Here is a 21445-nt window from a genome sequence, read left to right on the forward strand (position 1 = left end):
CGCTGAGTTTGTCGGTTTTGATGTCTGCATCTTTTGTAGTAGAAAGAAGACTGTGGGGCTATTTAATAGAAAGTGTTGATAGCGCAGAAAAGAAGAACATGAAAGAAATGTATTTCCTTTTTAATGCTATATATTTAAATTATCAGAACTTCAGTTAGTGCAGTGTAGCAAAGCCGCTTTAGAACTAACAGAAATGTGCATTTAAGCCATCCTGAGAGTTAGTTACGAACACTGAAACGCAGTAGAAACAAGAGATACATGAAATTAAATAAAAAATAATCAGTGTTTCAACACTGATACCACTAGGATAGTTTGGTTTTTAAATTGATTTAAATATGTTGTTTTGTTGCCTTGACATGGTTACTGAACAATATTTTGGACATGCAGACATAATAGTTTAGTTGTCTATTCCACAAATGTGAGCAAAGTCCTCCCTTCTTTACATATAGTGGGGACTTTAGGAAATAGTAACTGAAGTTTAAGCAAAAAGGACATTATAAGCAGGATTTTGCTAAGTAAATTCAAAGGGACAGTTTTAAACCCACTTTAACTGAAGCAGATGTCACTTGTGCTGTGATGGCATTCACTATGTGCTTTGCAAAGGAGCAAATGACTGCATGAACAAGACTAGTCAGGATGGGGAAGTCAGGCTTCAGAGCTGTTAACAGGCTACAATTCCCTTGAGATTAGTAGGGCTGGAGGGTGTTCAGGGTTTTTAAAGAGAATTGCATTTATTTTTGTCTCATCTACATTACGTTCTATGAGTGATAGATGTGTGGCAAAATAGAGTACTGAAATTTTAATTTCAGTTCTGAACTGTGAAGATAGAACAATGCTTGTCACATTTCAAAAAGGCTACAAAGGAATATCCTAAATAGTTAACGGAGACACTAGAAAGAAACAAAATAGAAGAGCTTTGTAAAAAAAGAAAAAAGAAAAAAACCCTATATTTATAACTGTAAAACAAGGAATCTTCAGATCTTTCTGAGTAATAGAGGACAAGAATTATCTCAAAATCCCAGGCAGAAAAATTAACTTGAAATTGTGCTTTATTTTGAAGAAAATCTTGGATGTACTTCTGTTGAGCAGAAGATTCTGTATGTAAGGAGGAGGCTAGGAAACACATTGGAGGGAAACATTCCCAGCTTGCATGACACAGCATGGGTTGTCTGGAGGATCAGAATAGGATACAATCATGAAATCATCTAGACATGAAGGTCAACTTGTCCAAAAGTCATGTAAACAGGATTATGGTTAGGAATCAAGCAGGCAGGCAGTTAAAAAATATCAAACCCAAACCTAAACCCAACCCAAACTTTAAACCCCCTTCTAATAGAAAAAAAAACAACAACCAACCAACCAACCAAAAAAAAACCAAACCACAAAAAAAGGGCAGAATTTAAAAGTCATTGTGAGGTCTGGTAGCTTGATATTTGAATACTAGAGTACAAGTTGGAGATTCAGCATGCTCTGAATAATATTTAATTAAATCAAAGATTCGGGGATGGAAATATACCATGAGATACCCTCTCTGGAAGAGAACTGGGTCCTTCAAAGAGGTCCTCCCCTTCGGTGTTACTGTGAATCCTTTTGTAGGCAAAATGTACTTTATTTAGGAGTTTTCAAGACTTGAAAGAAATTACATACCATGTTTTCCTTGTCTATTTTACAATTACTTACCAAATACAAAGAGCTTTCTTGTCCTCATTTAATCTGTGCAAGAGGAAAGAATAATTAAAAGAGCCCTGAAAAAACAAAACAAAACAGGATCAACTGTATGGCCATGTGCCCCATTCAGACCTTAGAGGCATGTTATGTCTTTAATATTGCTAAAGAAAACTTAAGTCACAAAGATCCTTTCGACTTTCTTGGAATGACATTTTACTTGCAGAGAATTTTAGTGTTTGGTTGGCTGGCTTGTTTGTTTGTTTTCATTAGAGGAGTCTGCTAAAGCATATTGACTTAACACAATGTCACCTTGGTATCAATTGCAATAGCCCCCAAAGCAGTGCTTGGATTTGCAGCTCTAACCAGCATTGTGTTCTACTGGTATTTGAAGGCTTTTGAAAGTTAGTCTGTTCTTAACACCACTAACCAGGCACCTGCTTCTTGATCTTAAGTATTTGAAATATAATGTTCTCTTTGATTTCTCTCCCAGTGTTTAAAAAAAAAAAAATCTCATTCCCTACCCTCATATTGCTGTTAGATTTTGTTATTAACAGTCCATAGCTTTGAGTTTATGACTGTAGAGGCCCCTTACAGCATGGGAATCTCAATAATGCCACTTGCTCCGTGTGTGCTTGCTGCACTCTGTGTGAAGGGGAGACTACATCCCTCAGGGTTTTCTCAGCAGTGTCTTCCACAAACACATCCCTTCTCTAAAGGAGGAAAGAGTCTCCTCTTTCAGCCAACTTAACTTTGTCTAGACAACAAATGCAGCCAGGTTTCATGCAGCTGATTCAGCTTCCCCACCTGACTAAGCTAGACTGAGTGTGATTCACAAAGATTTTCTTTCTATCCTGTGTTTGTCGTTCTAACTTCTCTGACTGCTTGTCTATGCTTGTACCTAGGAAACCTGGGAAACTCTAAGCAGCTATCCCACACTGCAAGCTGCATGCCAATCACCTCAGCAGGGATACAGTAGTGGTAAAATGAGACTTTGCAGAGTTTCATAGGTAACCTGCAGTGAAGATGATGTAGATTTCTTCATTTTCCATTTCAGAAGTTCTTATTGTTTCTTCATGTGATATGGTTTTATCTGTAGTTTGTCAGTAGCTTATAAAACATGTCTTTACAGCTCATGATAGGTATTTTTCTGCCTTCTTATTAATTTAAAGAAATAAATATCTTGATGAGAGTGACCTTCATTATACTTCAGACCTGATCATTGCTCCCTGTGGGCTCCATTACCTCAGTGAAAGCCATAGACAGAGTTCACTCAATAATTAGAGGGACTGGAGTTGTTCTGGTCTGAGAACCTGACACCCCTGCTGTGCTGAATGGCGGTGTACAGATGAGGGATTTGAGAACTAAAAGACCAAACCAAATTAAGGCTGCCTAAGGTCTGCCTTGTGCATTAACTTGCAAATAAGGTGGGAGCACAACAAAAGATGAGTGATCCTTTTTCTAAGTAGTAGTAAATCATTCCCAGTCAGGATATGTTCAAACAGGTTGATGTGAGCTTTCATGTGTATTCAAACCTACAGTAACATGAGATGAATACATAATAAAAAATATTGTTTTGTGTCAACTGAGAGGTTTAGTACTTATCCAACAAAACTTGGTGTATTTTTCTGTGCAACCATCTGTTTAGAAAAGACATTATACACAAGAAACTAATGTAATATAAAATATATATAAATATATATTTGCATACACATGTGCACATATATATGTGTGCACATATCTGAACTAATCAGTGCATAGCAAGAGTACTTATTACAAGGATCAAATCTTTTACTGCTAAATTAATGGACAAAATTCATGTGTTCAACAGCACTGCCCTTCTACATTACCACCTATACTTGCCTTGAAGGACTATTTGGAAGATGACCTACAGACAGCTTGTCCTACAGCTGTCCCTATGCACCAGGTCAAGGCGCAGGATAGCTCCCATGACAGGGAGTGGACATCCACAGGGTTTATATGAGTACCTTTCAGAAAGACTACATCCAACTTGGATTTTATGAGAAACTTAAAGCCATATAAAGATATAACTGAGAACTGGGGGCCAATGAGTGAAGATGCTTAAAATGGGACTTTGGTGGACTTTGTGCAACACTGACATGCTGGTGCTAGTGCAGCACATCTCTAGCTGTGACGGGCTGCCCTGGTTTCATTTCAACTGGGATAGAGTTGATTTTCTTCCTAGTAGCTGGTAAAATGTTATGTTTTGGTTTTTGTATTCGAATAATGCTGATTACACACTGATGTTTCACTTGTTGCTAAGCAGTGCTTACTCTAAGTCAAGGACTTTTCGATTTCCCATGCTCTGCAAGAGAGTAGGTGCACAAGAAACAGAGAGGGAGCATAGCCAGGACAGCTGACATGAACTGACCAAGGGGATATTCCACACCATAGAACATCATGCTCAGTACATAAATTGGGAGAGTTGGCTGGGACAGACCTATCGCTGTTCAGGGATGAGCTGGGCATCAGTCAGCAGGTGGTGAGCAATTGTATTGTGCATCACTTGTTTCTCTTGGATTTTTTTCTCTCTCCTTTTCATAGCTATTATTATTAGTCTTTTTATTAATTTGTTATTATTATTATTGCTGTTGTTGTTATGTTTTATTTTGTTTCACATATTAAACTGTTCCTATCTCAACCCACAAGGTTTACCTTTTCTTTCTGATTCTCCTCCCCACCAGGAGGTGGGAGTGAGTGAGTGGCTGAGTGGTACTTAGTTGAGAGCTGGAGTTAAACCACGACATGTGCACAGGGTGATAGTGGTGAACTTTGTGGCTTTTGTGGTCTTTCACGACATGTTAGTTCTCTGGAACAACTGTTCACTTTTCGACTTTCAGCATCTGTTGTTGTTAGCATCCAGTTATGGCATCTGGCCCACCTGCAATCTCAAAACCAGGAAGACCTACTGTATTTTTTGTGAAAGTGCTCTTGACACACACCAATCTGTATCGGCTGTAGAGGGCACTTTCCAAAATGTGATTCAGGCCATTTCATTTTTAATATGTGTTTTTAACCATCCCACTTTCCCAGAGAGTATATTAACAACTGCCCCCTTGGTTAAGTCACCCCGGGGAGAGGATCAGGAAGTTGAGGCTGCCTTTCATCTCTGCTTTTGAAGCAGTGTGGCTGTGTAGAGGGGAATGTCAGGCTATTCCATCGACCTTTCTAGCTTGTCCTTTCGAATCAGATTTCTGACTGAGGGGAAGCAACCAGCAGAGTCAGTCTCAGATGCCTAAGTGGTGGGTGTCTGTCTCTCCAGGCTCCCTGAGGAGCCCAACTTGCCCTCATCTGAGGGCACAGGGGTCCCAGGCAGGCAAGGACAAGTCATTTGATTACACCTATTCTTTCAGCTTTGCAAAGGATTAGAGTAGAGCATAGTGGTATGGAAGGAGATGTAACTGTGAAGTCACACAAGACAGAATGGCAAAGTTCACATTCCAATAGTAGTGCTGTTTTGAGTATTCCTCACCTTTTAATTTATTTCCTTCCACAACAACCCTTTTTTTCACTTTTATTTATGCTGGTTCAGTTTTCAAGTGTGAGCAATTCCTCTATCCAGGTTGCAAGAAGCAACAGTGCCTGGAGAAGTGAAGGTGTGGTGGGGAAAAAGAGCAGTAGGAAAAGAAGGTAGGTGAAAACTCCCAAAACCATCCTAAACCCCGCTGTTGCTGAGTGAATGGCTATTACCGGGGGGTGGCATTATTTTTTGATGCCATGACATCAAATATCTTCTTGATTCTCTACCTATTTTTTCCATCTTTCCTTTTTTGGATGCTGCTCCTTGGCTTTTTTCCCTTCTTTGTCATTTTTACAGCCTCTTTTTGGATCCTCTGCTCACAGATGTGTTTCATGCTATGGTCACGAAGGCCATGGGATTATTGGTGCTGTTATATGTCTCCTTGGTGTATTATACTAGCTGAAGGAGTTCTCTCCTGCATTTGTTTCTTTCTGGTGGAGGTTACCCCTCTGTTGTGGTCTGTTTGATGTGGTCTCTGACACACTCAGTGTTGTTGGGTGTTTAAGGGCCACCTGTTGGTCCTGTCTGGTGACCAAGCTGTCACCAGCCTCCACTTACTCCTGTTTGTGTGACTGTGAATGAGGCAAGAGAGACAGAATGTACAATGTGTTAAGAGGAAATTTATACCGTATTTGACAGCATTACTCTACTGATGACTGCCAAGAATATGACTGGCATAATTTTCTTGGGTCTTTCTCTGATCTCAAATGTAAATTTGATATGTGTTCAGGCAAACACATATTTTAGAAAAAATTTTAAGAAGAATTTATTCTACATATAACTGTATTACAAGTATTTACTCTGCCGAATTGAATTCTAGCCATCTTCATAATTTCTCTTTGTTCAATGAGAGTAATCATTGTGCCATCTATAACAGTACAACTGTTTATCAAAATTGGAAATTTTAAAATCCTAACTGCAAACATTCAAGAAATTTACTCCCATGTTCCTGTTTAGGAAATTAAAAACAAACCAGATAAGAGACATCTATATAACTGTAGGTGAAAATAACCCCACCTCTGCTATAATCTATGGTTAGTAATAGGGATATTAGAGTGATTTTTTAATTTTTTTTTATATTTCTAACAAATGGGACTGAGATCCTACTGCAATGTACAATTTGAACCAAACATCTCCCCCAGAGTTCTTTTATAAAGAACCTTGTGCCTTCTAAGTGTTAAACTTTAGAAATGTTGCCTTGTAGGCATGTTACACCCCACGTGCAGCTAATTCCTAAATATAGTGTGTGTTAATACTGCCGTAAAGTGCTTTCAGCTTTACAGGAGGAAATTTTGAAAAGAAGCAAATGTGGCTAGGTAGGTTGACAGGCATAACATATCTTTTTGCTTTTATAAACTCGTTACTCTAACATATTGTGGCGTTGATATGCACACATTCTCTATTTGTGGGTTTTCATACTTCGTGTATGCTTTGTCTAGGCAAATTTCTATACTCCCTCTTGATGACGGACAAAGTACTGATTTAGTTTAGGTAAATATGTGTTATGTTAATGTCCACCATTGCTCTTACAACTGAAGGAGGTATAAAGTGCCTTGCTTCTGCGTGTTCTGTAGGCAACATGGAAACATTAAAAACCCCAAAACGTTAAGAGTAGAGAACAAAAGTCACAAAAATTTTAACTTTGGATTAAAAAAAGCATATATTAGAAGTTTTCTTCTTTGCAGAGAATGTGTGACAATAAAAAAGAGAGCAAAGGAGCAGTGCCAAGGTGAAATGGAGTTCTCAGCCCCTTTGCTACCATGTGTCCAGGTAAAAGACTGCTTTGTTTTCAGGGATGAGGTCAACTTCGTTATTTGTTTGCTCTGAGTCAGAGATCAGCTGCAGAAATACTAGCCTGCTTCACAGAAAGGAGTCAAAGGAATACAAAGAAGAAGGGTGACAAAGTGGCATACTGGCTCCTGGACTGAGTTAATGTCACATAGGGCTGCATGGCAGCATGTAGAAAGGAAATGGAAGAACTGCAGGGAGAAGGGAACTTTTCACAGGACTAATGGTCCAGTGCCTCTGAGCTTTTCTTAAAAAATAATAAAATGATGAAAAAAAGATGCAGTAGCAGCTAGTACTGAAAGCTGAAGGATTACTTAATTCCAAAGCTATATCATTAGAAAACAAGCTGAGAGAAGGAGGTAACATCAAGGACTGGAAAAGGAAGAATGGGGAAGGGGGAGAGGGAAGACAGACAATTGTGCCTGACATCTTGCAGCCTGAGAAGAAACAAGAAAATTATTGGCGCTTCCCAGTCAGTCGCCAAGACAACAGCAGATTGAATTTGGAGCTGCCTCTAATAATTTATGACTATTTTCTCTTGGTTGGATTACTGTGTTGCTTTGCCTGCTTATGTTGGATTCATTAGCTTGGCAAAGCTGCAGCCAGAAAGACAAGGTAGAGGGAGAAGAAAAGGGGAATTTGGGGAAGTTCAGATCTACAAAAGTATGATATGAAAATACTAGTGAACTTGAAAAAGCTCATTGCTCTTCTTGTTTTGAACATCTTTTTGGCAATGATTTCTTCCCAGTACTAAGAGAGAGAGAAATACACACAAAGAGAGGTGACAATGAAATCCTTTCTTGCTACACAAGGACCTTCTGGTCCCTGTATCCACTGCTGATCTTAAGTTCCCAAAAAGAAAGTTCAAGAATGTGCTGGGACCTGGTAGAACTCTTGGCCCTGACAACCTGCTACAAGGAGAATCACGGTGTTTGCGCACCTGCAGGGCAGGGTGGCAGGTCCAGAGGCTTGTGGAGGTGGGACATGTTAGTGGAGCTGAAGCGATGGTCCTGCAGAAGTTGTGGCTCAGTAACATGGTACATTTTGAAGGCAGGAATGACAGGGATAATGAGTAGACTGAAAACAGCTGTCTGAAAGGACCAGTTCAAAAAGTAACCCAGCAGTGGCAAAGCAGAGATGGACAAGCATCAGGCAACATGTTGTACTTAGCACTTCAGCTGTCCGGTGGATGGAGAGATAGAGTCTGGTGGTGAGGGAGGGTGCCCTTTCACAGCAGGCAAACAACTGAGTGACAAAAAATCCTGTTAATCCACTCCTGCTGTGATACCCACACCTGTTAGGGGCAAAGATGCTAAATTGCACACACAGGCAAATTGCTTACCATATGGTCTAATTTCCTTTGGAACCAGTGTGTAGCAAAATGCAGAAGAAACCATCCAACAGTATGCAAATAACATGCAGTGTTATGGCTGTGGACCTTTTAGGCTTGCTTTTTCAAAAGCCAAAGGTTTTATTGCGAATTGGCTTTCCTGCAGACTTACATTTCTGGGATGCTACAGAGGCATATTAAAACATCCAAGCAACAGTAGTAAGACAGTATTAACAATGGCTGGGAAAACTCTTTTGTACCTCTGAATTGGATGCTAACATTCAACTCCTGAGCACCCAAAAAGAATGGGGATTTGTCTGTTCTGCTCCACCTTCATGCCAAAATAACCACACCACCACCCTAGTATTTAAAAAAAAAAAAACAAACACCACTGATTCCTCCATCTCTGCTGCATGCCCAAGTTTTATGGCTTCAGTAAAGTGACAAATGTGAGGAAGGAGCAGTTTGGTATATGTCACGCTTCACACGTTACACTGATTTTGTTACCTCTAACATTTAAAGATGTCAAGGTAGAAAAGACCCAGTCCCTCTGCATACAAAGGACCAGTTCAATTATGGGGGTGTCTAAACAGTTGAAATTAATGCATAACCTGCACAAATGTATTTGTGTAAATAATTTAGTATTGTAACCTGTTTGGGTTGAAGCATCTGTTTATATGCCTGTATTTTTCTTGACTTGAAGCTTTCCCTTCCAAAGATATTATGGCAGACTTCCCTTCCCCCCCGCCCCGCCCCCGAGGCTAGAGTCAGCTTAGAATGCTGCATTAGGATTACAGTAAATAAACTTACAAAAAACATAAACAAGAAAAAGAAATGGCAATTCTGAGCTATTCATCATTTTTCCTTCACTTCTTTCTCCCTACAGCTATCTCTGTAGCCCTTTACGAACCCTGAGTGCTCCTTGCTCTTCTGTGGCAAACACTTTGTGAATTGTTTATTAGCTTGGAAAACTGTTTCTGTCTCTCAGGACAGGTGTCAGTAGAAGATATCTGGGATGAGTACCTGTGAAGAAAGTACCTTTATGTCTTAGGAACTGATAAACTATTCCAAATGATCCAGTGCTATGAACCATGCTGAACTGAAGACCAGCAAATGTTACCTTCCATCTCTTCCAGTGACTTTAGTGTTGTCTTCATTATCATCTTCTGTTCTCCCTTGCCAATTCACTCAGCAGTTTGCCTCCTGTGCTACATACCAGCTGACAGATGTATCCTTTTCATTTCACATACTCTTAAAGCCTTGGGCACTGCTTTCTGGAGATATTTATACAGCTCTGGGACCCAGTTACTGGAAAAGTGGTTTGTACTGAATATTTCTTACATGTTCTACAAGATCCCTCACACTTTTACTTTGCATAGAATAAAACAAAACAAAATAAATGGTGTTGATGCTTTGTATGTATTTTGTATGAAACTTAAACAGTACACCTTGCTGACAGTACACCTCAGTCTGACTGTCTTTCAAAGTTATCCTCCATAACAGCATGAATTACATGACTAATAATTTTTATATATGACACTGCCTTCAAAACCTACCTACCACCAAGTTTCTTCATTTCTCACAGGTGAGTGTGGAAATGGGAAAATGTCTTCCTCCTGCTCATCACAAGATGTTTCTGTGTCCTCAACTCAAACACTGGAAGAGGAAGTACATCTGCAGCAAACAATCAGTCATGTGCTAATTCTTCTGAAGTACTTTCTTCCTCTTATTTAATCAGCATGGGATAAAATATGGAACTGATATAAAAATCAGTTTTATTTTGAAAAAATGTGTATTTCTGACACATGTCTATGTGTATTTCACTTTTAGCATACCTTATAGATATGTTAGATATCTATTGAATAACCATCTCCTGGCTCTGCCAGAGGAAAGTGTCAGAATCTGAAGGCTTTTTTGCCAAGTGTTTTACTACTTTTTTCTCATTTAGATGATCTGCTAGAAAAAGTGATAAACGCAGAGTATTTGAAAAATGCCATAGCAGAACCCTGAAGGTAAACCAGCTGGCCTTTACTTCAGTTTCTAGGGCAGCATTTTAATAAACATTAGTCATGGTGATTATGGAACATTTTTATCAAGGATACATCATTTCCAACATTATCACATTTTTGAGTCCCTATTACCATAATAGCTTGCATTATTAGTATAATGTGAGACATTTTAAGAACATGGCTGGAGAATAAGAAGCTCAGGCTGGAGCTGATTGCCAGGGCTTGTCTTGCTTGCCAGGGCCAATTAACATATCTCTTCCATTTTCGCCTTTGTTTGACTTATCAAAATACAAATGTGCTGCAGACTTTCAGAATCAGTTAGGCTTGTTGTTCAGGCTTTAGAAGCACATAGCAACATGAAGCACATTCATGCAGATTAAGTGCTCTTTGGAGTATTAGAAACCACTTAATCTGTATAGATATGCTTCAGGTTGCTCAGTTTTCACAGCACCTTGAGAAGGAACTACAGTGGTTCTGAAAAATGTGTGATGCATTACTTAAAAGAAAGTATATAATCCATGATAAGTTTATCTTCCAAGTGACTATTGTCAGAATCCTAGTTTATATTTTTATATTTTGTACTTCATTGCACTGCATTAATGCAAGTGACAAAGAGAATTTCCAATTATATACTCTATTAATTTCAAAATTCTGGTTTTATCACTGTTGATTTAGAAGATAAGCATGAGAGATGTATAAGTACTGAGCAATTTTACTTTACAAATTCATACAGCAGGAAGAATTTACACTTTTAAGCAGAGAAGGTAAACAGTTTTTATTTTCTCACTGAGCTAAATATGTTAGTCCATGCATAAAAAAGACCTTTTTAGTTTCCATCAACTCTAATTTTCATTTACAGTACAGCTGAAAAGAATGAGGTATGAGGCAGGACTAAGAACGTCATATTGGGACGTTAGATACTTTGCTTTTGTGGTTTACAGTGTTATTAAGTCTAATAACTCTTCATAGTATAGTTTAATTATTGCCAAAAATAGAAAGCATTGTTGCATTGTGCAGCTTTCCCAGAGGATATCTTACATATCCTGAGATAAATTTAAGCTGTATATTTAATATATGTGCAGCTGTAACAGTGTCATATTCTGAAATCCCTTGGTAGTCAAATGCTTACAGCAGCCATTAATAATTGGATGGTGATATGGACAAGATAGTGTTCGTCCTAAAATGCTGACCCAAAGAAGTAAATAAGACTTTGAGAGACTGGATGGCCTCATGAAGAACTGATTTCAACATATTGAATTCTATTTTTTGTGAAAACACTGGAGTTTTAATATCAGTAAATACCTATTATGGGAAAAAGCCTACACTCTATGATTGATCTCAAAGGATGATTGGCCCCTTGAGTGGACGTGTAACATCTTTTCCAGGTGTGGTAAGTCAGTGCCAGCTGCTGGAGGCAAGTGCCATGTCCTCTACCCTTCCCCAGAGAGATCCTTTTTTTTCTGGGGATGCAACACTGTGAGCGAACACATCAAGGTCCGTCAGTCCTGGCAATTATCCTAGGCAGGCCATAATGTCCACAGTGGTTTATATTCAGGTCCTAAAGGAGGACTTCCCTTGCCACTATGTTCATAACCTCACTGTAGTTGTAATAGTCACTGCCAGGGCTGACATGTTTCCAGAGATGGCAGGAGCAGGGCAACACTTACTTGCATATTTGACCAGGCTGAATACTACTTTGAAAGCCGTTTAGTAACACAAATAGGACTTGCAAAGGGCAGAATGAGGCCTGTTTGCTGGATAGAGAGTTGAATTTTAGCCTTCCTTTTCTCCTTTCACATAAAATAACCAAGGACGTGACTTTAGCTGTGAAAGAAACCGTTGTTATTGTCCCTGTAACAAAGTTCTTTGTTTTACAGAGATTTACAAATTAATTTTTTTTTTTGGTGAGAATTCCAAATGTTCTCTTTTGTAAAAATAAATGTAAAGAAATTGAAAAGAAGCTTTGGAAGAGATATTTTGCCGTGATAGTAGTATGCAACTACAGTAAACTAAATTGGGTGAATAAGGCTTCTCAGATAAATTCAAAATGGATTTAAAAAATTCAATTAATTAATTAAAGAGATTTTTTAAAAAGTGTTAGGTAATTAAGAAAAATTTCCAAATTTTCATCCAATTTAAGGTGCAGGTTGCATTGTTTATGAACCACACAAAAAATGCCAATATTTTTTTCGCTATAGGCTTGGAATGAGTTCCCTGAGTTATATCCAGTGCAAACATTGAAATGTTATATGACCTCTATTGCACAGAGGTCCTTTGCCAGAAGCTCATTGCAGTAATGGGCTTTAATATTTTTTGCATTGGATTTTACTCTACTGTTGGCTTTATCATTCTTGATCTCTGCAAATGTGCTTTATTGTCTGGATCATTTAATTTTGTTAGGCATACGTGCTTCATTTTTTAATGATAAAATGTTAGCGTGCTCTTCAATAATAACTGTTTTTCCTTTCAGAGCAACTGATGCATAAAGTCTAATCTTTTGTAGTTGAAGGAAGATGTTCTTTAAGAATTGATTTACGGTCTGCCTTTGTCTTACTAATTTTTAATTACATGCAGTCAGACCTGATTAATCTGAATTAGCATGCAAAGCCCCTTTTTAGAACTAAACAAAATCAGATTAACAAGTAAAGGATACATACAAGGATGTGTTCTAAGGTTGGTTAAAAGTTAAATCCTTCTTATTCTTAAACATACAGACATTTCTGTCTGAATATTTTATGTCTTCTGATTTGTTACATAGTTTTACTGTGTTACAGAGCTTTAATTCCTTTCTACTTTTGAGCGAAGCATCTAGGCGTCATAATAATATTACGCAATAAAATACCTTTGTCGGGTTTTATAACTGAAATGGGACTCAACAAGATACGTTCAGCCTTATGAATGCAAGTGCTTTTAAAGAGGTGAAGAAGATGTTGCAATTTCAGAAAATACTTTGCTTTTTAAAAAGTGTCTAATGCAACTTAATGGAACTAAGAGCAGCTGCACTGAGGGTGAAGACCTCACCTTCCCTCCAAGATCTACTCCCCTCCTGCTCCTGGCCACCCACTAATTTTTTACTGGCTGCAGTGATTGTTGGAGCACAACACAGCACCTCAACTACATAAAATGGCACAACATAACCTAGGAAAAAAGTCAATATGGACTTTTTCTGTTGGTAAAGCAAACTGACGGAGTTGACCTAGGGGTCAGCCAAGCACTGAAGTTGATGAGATGAAGTGGAGAGGGTAAATATCTAGTGAAGGGGCAGGAAGGGCAGTTGAAGGAAGGAAATAAAAGAGAGGGCAAAATCTCTTTGTTTCAGACACTGTGGATCATTTGTCAGTTTAGTCATAGTGGGGGACTGTGCTCCAAGGAGGCCAAAGTCAAGTCTGTAGCTCAGCTGTGCTTGAACACCCTGTTTACTTCACAGGAGCAGTCTCAGTAAAGTCAGCTGGATTTAAGTATATGCTTTGAGCAGAGGTAGATTTGACTATGGGCATACAATTAAAATGTCTTCTGACTGTGCTCCACACACATGCCCCTGCCTTGATGGGAGCATGCAACTGTCCTGGTGTTTGGCTAATATGAGCTCTTCTCTGGGCAGAGGCCACAGGTATGCAGAAACATCCTTGGAGACAATTGCCTTTTTAAAGTGATTGCAGCCTATTATACTACTACTACACAATTATATCTAGTTGTAAGAGCTACACAGTGTAGTAACTCTGCATCTCATCTCTATGTCTCATCTGTGTTTCTAAAACAAAACATGGCTTGTTGCACTGTTAGCATTATGATGGAAAAAATAATTAAAAAGCTTTTCAAACGCAATGGGAAAGATTACTCTAGCAGGATGTTGAGTTTTTTAACTTGAAATTATAAATACACATGTAGTAGATGACAAAAAAGGCTTTGTATTTGACTAACCCATGCCCTATTTATACTACATTTTGCTGTGATGTATTTCCGTATTGTGTATAATAAAACAGAAATGACTCAAATTCATCAAGAAGGGATTAATTGGCATAAAATAGGGGATCTGGCTACTGTACTGGCAACCTGCCAAAATGAAAGATGAAAAAAGCTTGTGGGGAAGGGGACATAAAAATACATGTGAGTGCAAAAAGCCAGCAACTATAGGAATAAGTTTATGTGCAAGCTAAGTGCAGCTATGTGACCTGGTTTATATCAAACAACAGTAGTGACATTATGAGATTCCCAACATGGAATTATTTCTATGAGTCATTCATATATTTAATTTTATTTAGGCTTAAACAGAATTGCTTGAGCAGACAAGTGGAGTTTTGATATGGCTGTTTGGAAGCTGTAGGAACCCAGACGAGCAGAAACTGCTAGCATGCTGATCACATCTCTTCAAGCTGAGAGGCCAAACACTGCAAATTCTTAGCTCTCTGATTAGACACTTTTCTTAGCTGGGGCCTAAGTCAGAAAAACTCATTACTATTTTCTTCTTTTCTTTTTACTTTTTTATTCCTTTTTCTTAAGACTATATTCGCCATTCATTTCTTGTACTGCTGTAGATTTTCAACAATGATCACATTATTGGTGAAACCCAGACCCTCTTTCCCATCCCCCATCAAAAATGAACAAACAGAAAGTCTGTACAGTTTCTTAAAAATCTGCTGCTGCACTTATGAACTTTAGCTGCCAGGCACTTGGATGCAATGTTTTTCAGGAGGGAATACAAATCTGTCCATTTCAGTGCTGTTCCACTTACCCTTAATTCTCTTCCTTCATTCTGGATAAATAAAAAGATTAATTCCCACACATTCTTGAAGCTCTGTTTGGCTTTAAATTAGATCAAGTTGTGAGTTTTGCTCATTACAGCTCTTCTTCCCTGCTGGCAGAAAGGCTCTTGTATTTGTCACTTGTATTCTTCCTGTCCTCCTGTCCTTACAATTCAATTGCAAATTCCACATGACCATCATTCAACCAAAGTACAGACTATCGGGTCTTTTTAACATGTTTCTGTCCACAAAAAGTGTACAAATAAATGCACATTACTTCTAGACAAACCCTCATACTGCTAATAAATTTTTAGATGCATAGAAAATAATGCAGTTGAAAATACAGTGGAGCACAAATTTTAAATGGCTTCTTATCTCATTAGAATGGCATTTCAGCATTTCCGTGTGCCAGAGTGCTGCTTCAGTTTTGTGGGTCCTCCTCTTCAAGCAGAGTTACTGTCTCTCTCTATGCAGGCACATTCTGCGGCAGCAGTTCCCACCATGTTTTTAATACATATGTATATAGATCTCAGACGCATAAAAAGCTATACATAGGATGAATCATCTGTTTCATAAACTCGACTATGCTTTTGTCAGAACCTATAAAAGCAATGTGACAGGCAGGCCTCGGCAGAGTGTCTATCCACCAGCTGTTGTGAAGACAATCAACCACCTTCAATCTTCATCACCTTGGCTGGAAACCTGCCCTTGGTAGCCTGGGGGAATACAGACAAGCAGGAAGCCAAAGGTTTGAGAGATCTGATTTTTCAATAGCCAGGAATATATGTGTCATAGCAGAGGTTTTTGAAAATACCTTGTCAGTCTCACCTTCCTGTTTATAGTGAAGGAGCTCCAGGCTGAGCAATTTTGTTGATTACAGCACCAGTGAGACTGACCAATATGATCCCATCTAGAAGCATCTCTGCTTCATAAACGCTACAACTTTTTTAATAGCTTGCTGAACGTTTATGCAGACTCCTGAGGTACGCTATGCTCCCGTACATGACCACATGCAGGGGAAGTCTCTTTCCTGCTTGTCATTCTAGATGGCCACAGACAAACATCACCAAAAATATTCTTCAACAGCTGAATATGTTCGTATTAGTGAAGTCAAGTTGACATTACTAATGTTGGTTTTGTTGTTTTTTTTTTTTGCAAAGCCAAGTGACAAAGTGGAGTGGCAGATGATGGCAGTAGTTCTAGCTTTCTTTCATCAGAAAAAAAACCCAACAGCCTTCAGGGGATTGCCCTAATGCATGTTTTTTTTAGAAAGGTGCTAAAATACCAGGACTGGTCAACACAAAGTGGCCAAACTACACAACAAATTGGCTCACAAAACTAAGCAATTAATCCTGTGAACAAGAAGCCAAGGAAATTATCTTAGCACTTTTCCATGTCTTTTATCTCCCTGTAAAAGCACTAAGATGACTTGAGTGGACAGTGTGGACACAGGGATTTTGGTTATCCCTAGATCAGTCAGACCATATTAATTTTATCATCCTCCAAAAGTGTAGGAACAATAAAAATGTAATCCCACAAACACCTTTTGGAATTCATACAAAGACTTTTTTAAAATTACAAAAAAGTAAAAATAATGTTGAGTTCATGTTCCAGAAAGTAAGATTTTTGTCTACTATGAAATTACATGAAATTTTTTGTGATTTTGTGTGATAAAGTTTATGATTATGTGCTTCTTAATAAATCCTTTGATATTTGCACAGCTGAGCTGAATTCCATGGAAGAAATTTGGATTTATGTGAAATTAGTAGGTTTTTATACTGAAAAACATTTATGAATGAGAACAAGAAACTGTACATATCTTGCTATTTTTCTTGAACTATCAAGTTCATTAAAGAAATTTAAAAACAGTTTAATACATGCTTGACCTCGAGCCCTTATTTGGGCTTGACTTTAATGATACGTAATTTCTCATTTGATTTAGAGTACAGGTTGAAGCCTCTTCAAAAGTGGAGATAAATTTTCATAATGCAGATTTGTCTGAAATTCAGATAAGACACAGACAGGTAAAATGTTACATCACATTGATGTATGGTTTTTTCTTCAGAATTTTCAGCTGTCAACCCCTACGTCTTGCTCAACATATTCAGAGACATGGAAAAATTCAGAAAGGAATAATTTTCTTTTCCTAAATTTCAGTAACCTCAATTCTGCCTGAATAGGAGACACAAAAGCTGTCTGAAAGAGAAGAAATAGTTAATTTAAATTAAGATGGAATAGTAATAAACCTTTGGCTAGTACAAAGGCATTTCTTAAAGTGAAATTTTCTATTTAATTATAACACTTGTAAAGGCAGAGAGGGTATAAGGGGCAACTGTCTGGTGAGATCTACTCAGCCATGTTTCTGTTTTCCGAGTTCAGCACTGGAAGTCCCCTTGCATCTACTGAAAAACAGCTTGAACAAAACACTAATGAATATACATAGATGATACAACAAATCCTGTGCTGGCAGAGGAACAGATTTTATGACCTAATAGGTCTTTTCTCTCTCCAAAGGCTATAATTCTCTGAAAAATGAATCCCTGTCCATGGAAATGTGAGTATCTACTGCACAGAACAATACTATTTTACAGAGTTGGTTAAACTATGTGGAGCTCACCTGCACTTTGATAAAGGTAAAAAATAAAGAGATAACCAAGCTGTTAACAATAAAGGCCCCAGAAGCATAAATGACTTTCTTTTTAAACTACATTAAATGATTACCCCATTTCTAGGCAACCCAGCCTGCTGCCTGAATAGTTTTGTGTTTTCCATAATCCCACTAAAGTCTTACACTGCCTAGCAGAATTTAATTTCTTCAGTTTCCTATTCGTATCCCTGTACTTTCTCAAATTAACCATTATTCTAGTGATGTTGAATTATACAGAAGCTTTTGACTACAGTGCTACCAAACACAAGGAACCTTCAATATAACTGAGGTTTCTACAGGAATCAAACCATCCTCATCTGCTTCTTTATGCAGAATTACAGAAACCATGTGATGTGGCACACGTTCCTCACGACTTTGGCAATCCAAAACATTGTTTAAACAAGAAGGTACTTTGGCACTGCATATAATTCCCAGAAACACAAAGAAGAGAATTTCAGAGCAGTATGACTCAACAAACAGCCTTAAAAGAAAGATTGCTTTCACTTCCCGCTGGAATCAGTAACAAAATAAATTCCCTTTTTTTTTTTTTGACCATCATCAAAATTCGTTCTTTCCAAAGGGAGCCAAACTCAACTTCTGTTCATTAGATACGACTTTCCTTTGTGCTTTAGGCTAGACCATGCAATTAATTTTTACCAAAGTCTGTTGAGTGATTTTACTGAAACTCGCTAATTTTTACCAAAGTCCTCTGGATAATTTTATTCAGGATCTGCTCAGCAGGAAGCTGTTCTGGCTTCTGCTCTGATGGCCTAGCCAAATGCTGGATGCTGTCCTCATATCTGGAACAGCAGCAGTGCACTGCAAGGGCTTTTGAAGACAGCAGAGCATGTTCCGGATACAGTGTCAGGAATGTTCCTGCAATCTGGGTGAGGTCTGTTCAAAAATGCTTTTATACCTAATCCATCTGGAATCTCTTGTTTGAGCTGATGCAGTGTGCATTTTATTAATCTGATTTTTTCTTATCCCATATTGGTGTCATTCCATGAACTTTCAGAATTATTTTTATTTATGGTATTGTTAAGGAGGGAAGAAACAGGTCCTTTACTCAGGAGTTTTTTTGAAACTTAGCCTCACTATCTTTTAATTTATGACAGTTTATCTGACAACCTTTTTTTGATGGGATGATTGTAATACTTGTGAATGCATTTTGTTCTCCTTTTCCATAACAGGTTAAACTGTAGATATTTCAGTGGCTTGACTTAATGAGGTCTTTCCCAACCTAGTAAGTACAGTTTGCTAATTCCTAGGTATGAAATGAAGTGAACACAGAAAATAGGAGGGTTTTTTTCTTCCTTTTCACATGAATAACATTTTAATAAAGTTGTTGAAGAGTTGTATATATCTGTGGAGATAAAGGCAACTCAATCATATATCTAAAAGACCTTCTGAAATCCACAGGAGCTGGAGGTACTTCAGGGAGAGAAGATCAATCCTTTTTAAAGTGTGAAAACTTCAAAAAAGATTTCAATTGTCCAGAACATCTACTTTCACCTCAAACCACTGCTTCACATAATGTGTGTATTTTCTGTATGCTCCCTTGAACGACCTGAGGAATCAGCTGATGAAGGCTTTGCTGCTGAAAGCACACAGTCCTTTTTGAATATCAGAATAAATTGTTTCAAAAACCCCACTACGTTACTTAGGAGATATTATACTCCTACTACTATGGATATCAGAAATCTCTGTATGGGAAGGTTTTCTTCTTGCCCCCCGGCCTCAAATTGAGAGATCTGGAGACACACCATCTATAATGCTGCCGTTTCCTTTGAGAACGCACGCAGGATCACTCTTGAGGAGAAAAGACAACGCAGAAAGAACCGTGTCTTGCAGAATATATCACCTAAGGTGTCTTTCTGTTGTGCCTTTTGCAATCAGACATGTCTATCTCGTATTGGCCTTATTAGCCACCAGTGTGCTTGTAACAAATGTGGATAGAGCCTTCCCAAATCTTCGTTCGCGAAGCCCAGCCATGATGATGATGATGGGAAGGTTTTCTTCTTGCCCCCTTGATATTTTACAGATTTTGAAATCAGTGTTGTCCTCCACCAGTAATAAGGAGCACAGAAGAGGTAGAGACTTCTGTCATTTACACACCAGCTGAATCCACAAAGCCAGTTAAACACTTATCTCCCATTGATTTTTATGGAGCACTGGCTCCCAAAGTCTTTTGTGGATCTAGCAAGTCGTATATTCTTCTCTTTATTGATATGAAAGAAATTTTATGGCCAAATTCCTTCAAAATCCAAGAATAGTCTTGTCACTCTAATGCATGCTTTTTGATCAGTATTTGAAAACTTGTCAGTGTATTTTACTGCAGTGCTCAGAAACTTAATTACATGCTTTATAAAGTATAATCAATATTAGTAGACTAAGGTATAGAACAATCTAGATCTCTTAATTTGCCTGTTTTCCATATTGTTACATTTTTCAGTACGGTTGGAAACTAGCAATTAAATACTATCATGACTTAGAGAGGGAATTAGGAATAGCCTGGGCTGGGTTTTCCAGCTCCTCTTGTGCTTCCCTAGAAATATAAACCAACCTTAAATGGCATTTGTCTGACCCATCTTCTTTCTATATCTGGGGCAGTGCAGAACAGCCAGAGCATGCTGACGACTTTGGGTCATTAATTTTAACTAGACATTGGGTCTGGGGTTGTTTAATACCTCTGGACTGAAGCTTTTTTCTCTGCCTCTTCAGAAGTGTGATGAATGCAGTTGGCAGTGCCATGTCTAGAGCACCAGTCTCCTCACTTACACTTCCCATATCCACATTGAAACAGCAATGAATGCAGCTGTCCAAGAATCAAAAAATTCATCCCATCACCGCTTTATCTCCTTGCTGTACTTTATGGCCAGTTTTGTTTCTCCGTTTTTAGGAGGGGATTTCCACAGGGGAAATCATACCCTGGGGGCAATGGTGGTGGAGCAAGTCTGCTCTGCTCTGCCAACTTGCAGTAGTCCCATGGGGCAGTTACCACACCTATGAATCACTGTAGGAAGTTGCTGCATTAGCCTCACTCTTACTATAAAAGAACAGTGCATGAAAGAACTTGCACGGAAATCCTCATCTGCTGTTACAAGGCTTTTTTAAGTATTGTGCAATGTCAAGAATCAATCTGGCCCTAGTATACCTTAGCTTCATAATTAAGATCAATGGGGCAACCCTAACATAAAAATGAGGAAGGAATAACACTATTAATCCAAAAAAGCACTACATTTAATGACACATTACCTAAAATATATTGTCTACTGGTTTCAAAGTTAACACAAAAATACAGCGTGCAGGTGGCTCAGTCTGTGAAATAAGGGTTATGTCTAAAGGTTCTCCTGATTGTTACTGGAACACCATCAAACTCTCTTCTACCCATAAATATCTGACTTTGGAATGTTCCAGAGCAGGGCCAGCTATAAAAAATGCTGTCTTTTATTAACAAATTCAGTGCACTATCCAAACAAGATTATGGAACTCTAGGAGTTCACCATGAATACACAATCATATGATCTAAACAATTCTATGATTTTATGATTTCAACAGAAATAGTATATGTTCTAATATTAAGAAGGCACCATGGGATTTAGGAACCTATCCTTCTTGAAAAGAAATCAGATTTCAAATATATTAGACTTAGGGTAAACTAAAGTCAGTTTGTCTCACTAATCATTAATCTGCATTACTGAGATATAAGCCAAACTCATAGAT

The 21445-nt window shown here is 38.2% G+C and overlaps 1 long non-coding RNA gene across 1 annotated transcript in view; it reads left to right on the forward strand.

The window, feature by feature from the left end:
• The window catches only part of LOC127465227 (uncharacterized), a 35743-nt gene extending 32233 nt beyond the window's left edge, over positions 1 to 3510 (forward strand). Inside the window, exon 3 of the long non-coding RNA XR_007901951.1 lies at positions 3497 to 3510. This is a non-coding gene — a long non-coding RNA (uncharacterized LOC127465227). The remainder of the gene's footprint in view (positions 1 to 3496) is intronic.
• The last annotated feature ends 17935 nt before the right edge of the window (positions 3511 to 21445 follow it).

The sequence above is a fragment of the Manacus candei genome, unplaced genomic scaffold, assembly GCF_025592945.1.
Source record: "Manacus candei isolate 608988 ecotype Guabito, Panama unplaced genomic scaffold, ASM2559294v1 h1tg000008l, whole genome shotgun sequence".
NCBI classification, from domain to species: Eukaryota; Metazoa; Chordata; class Aves; order Passeriformes; family Pipridae; genus Manacus; species Manacus candei.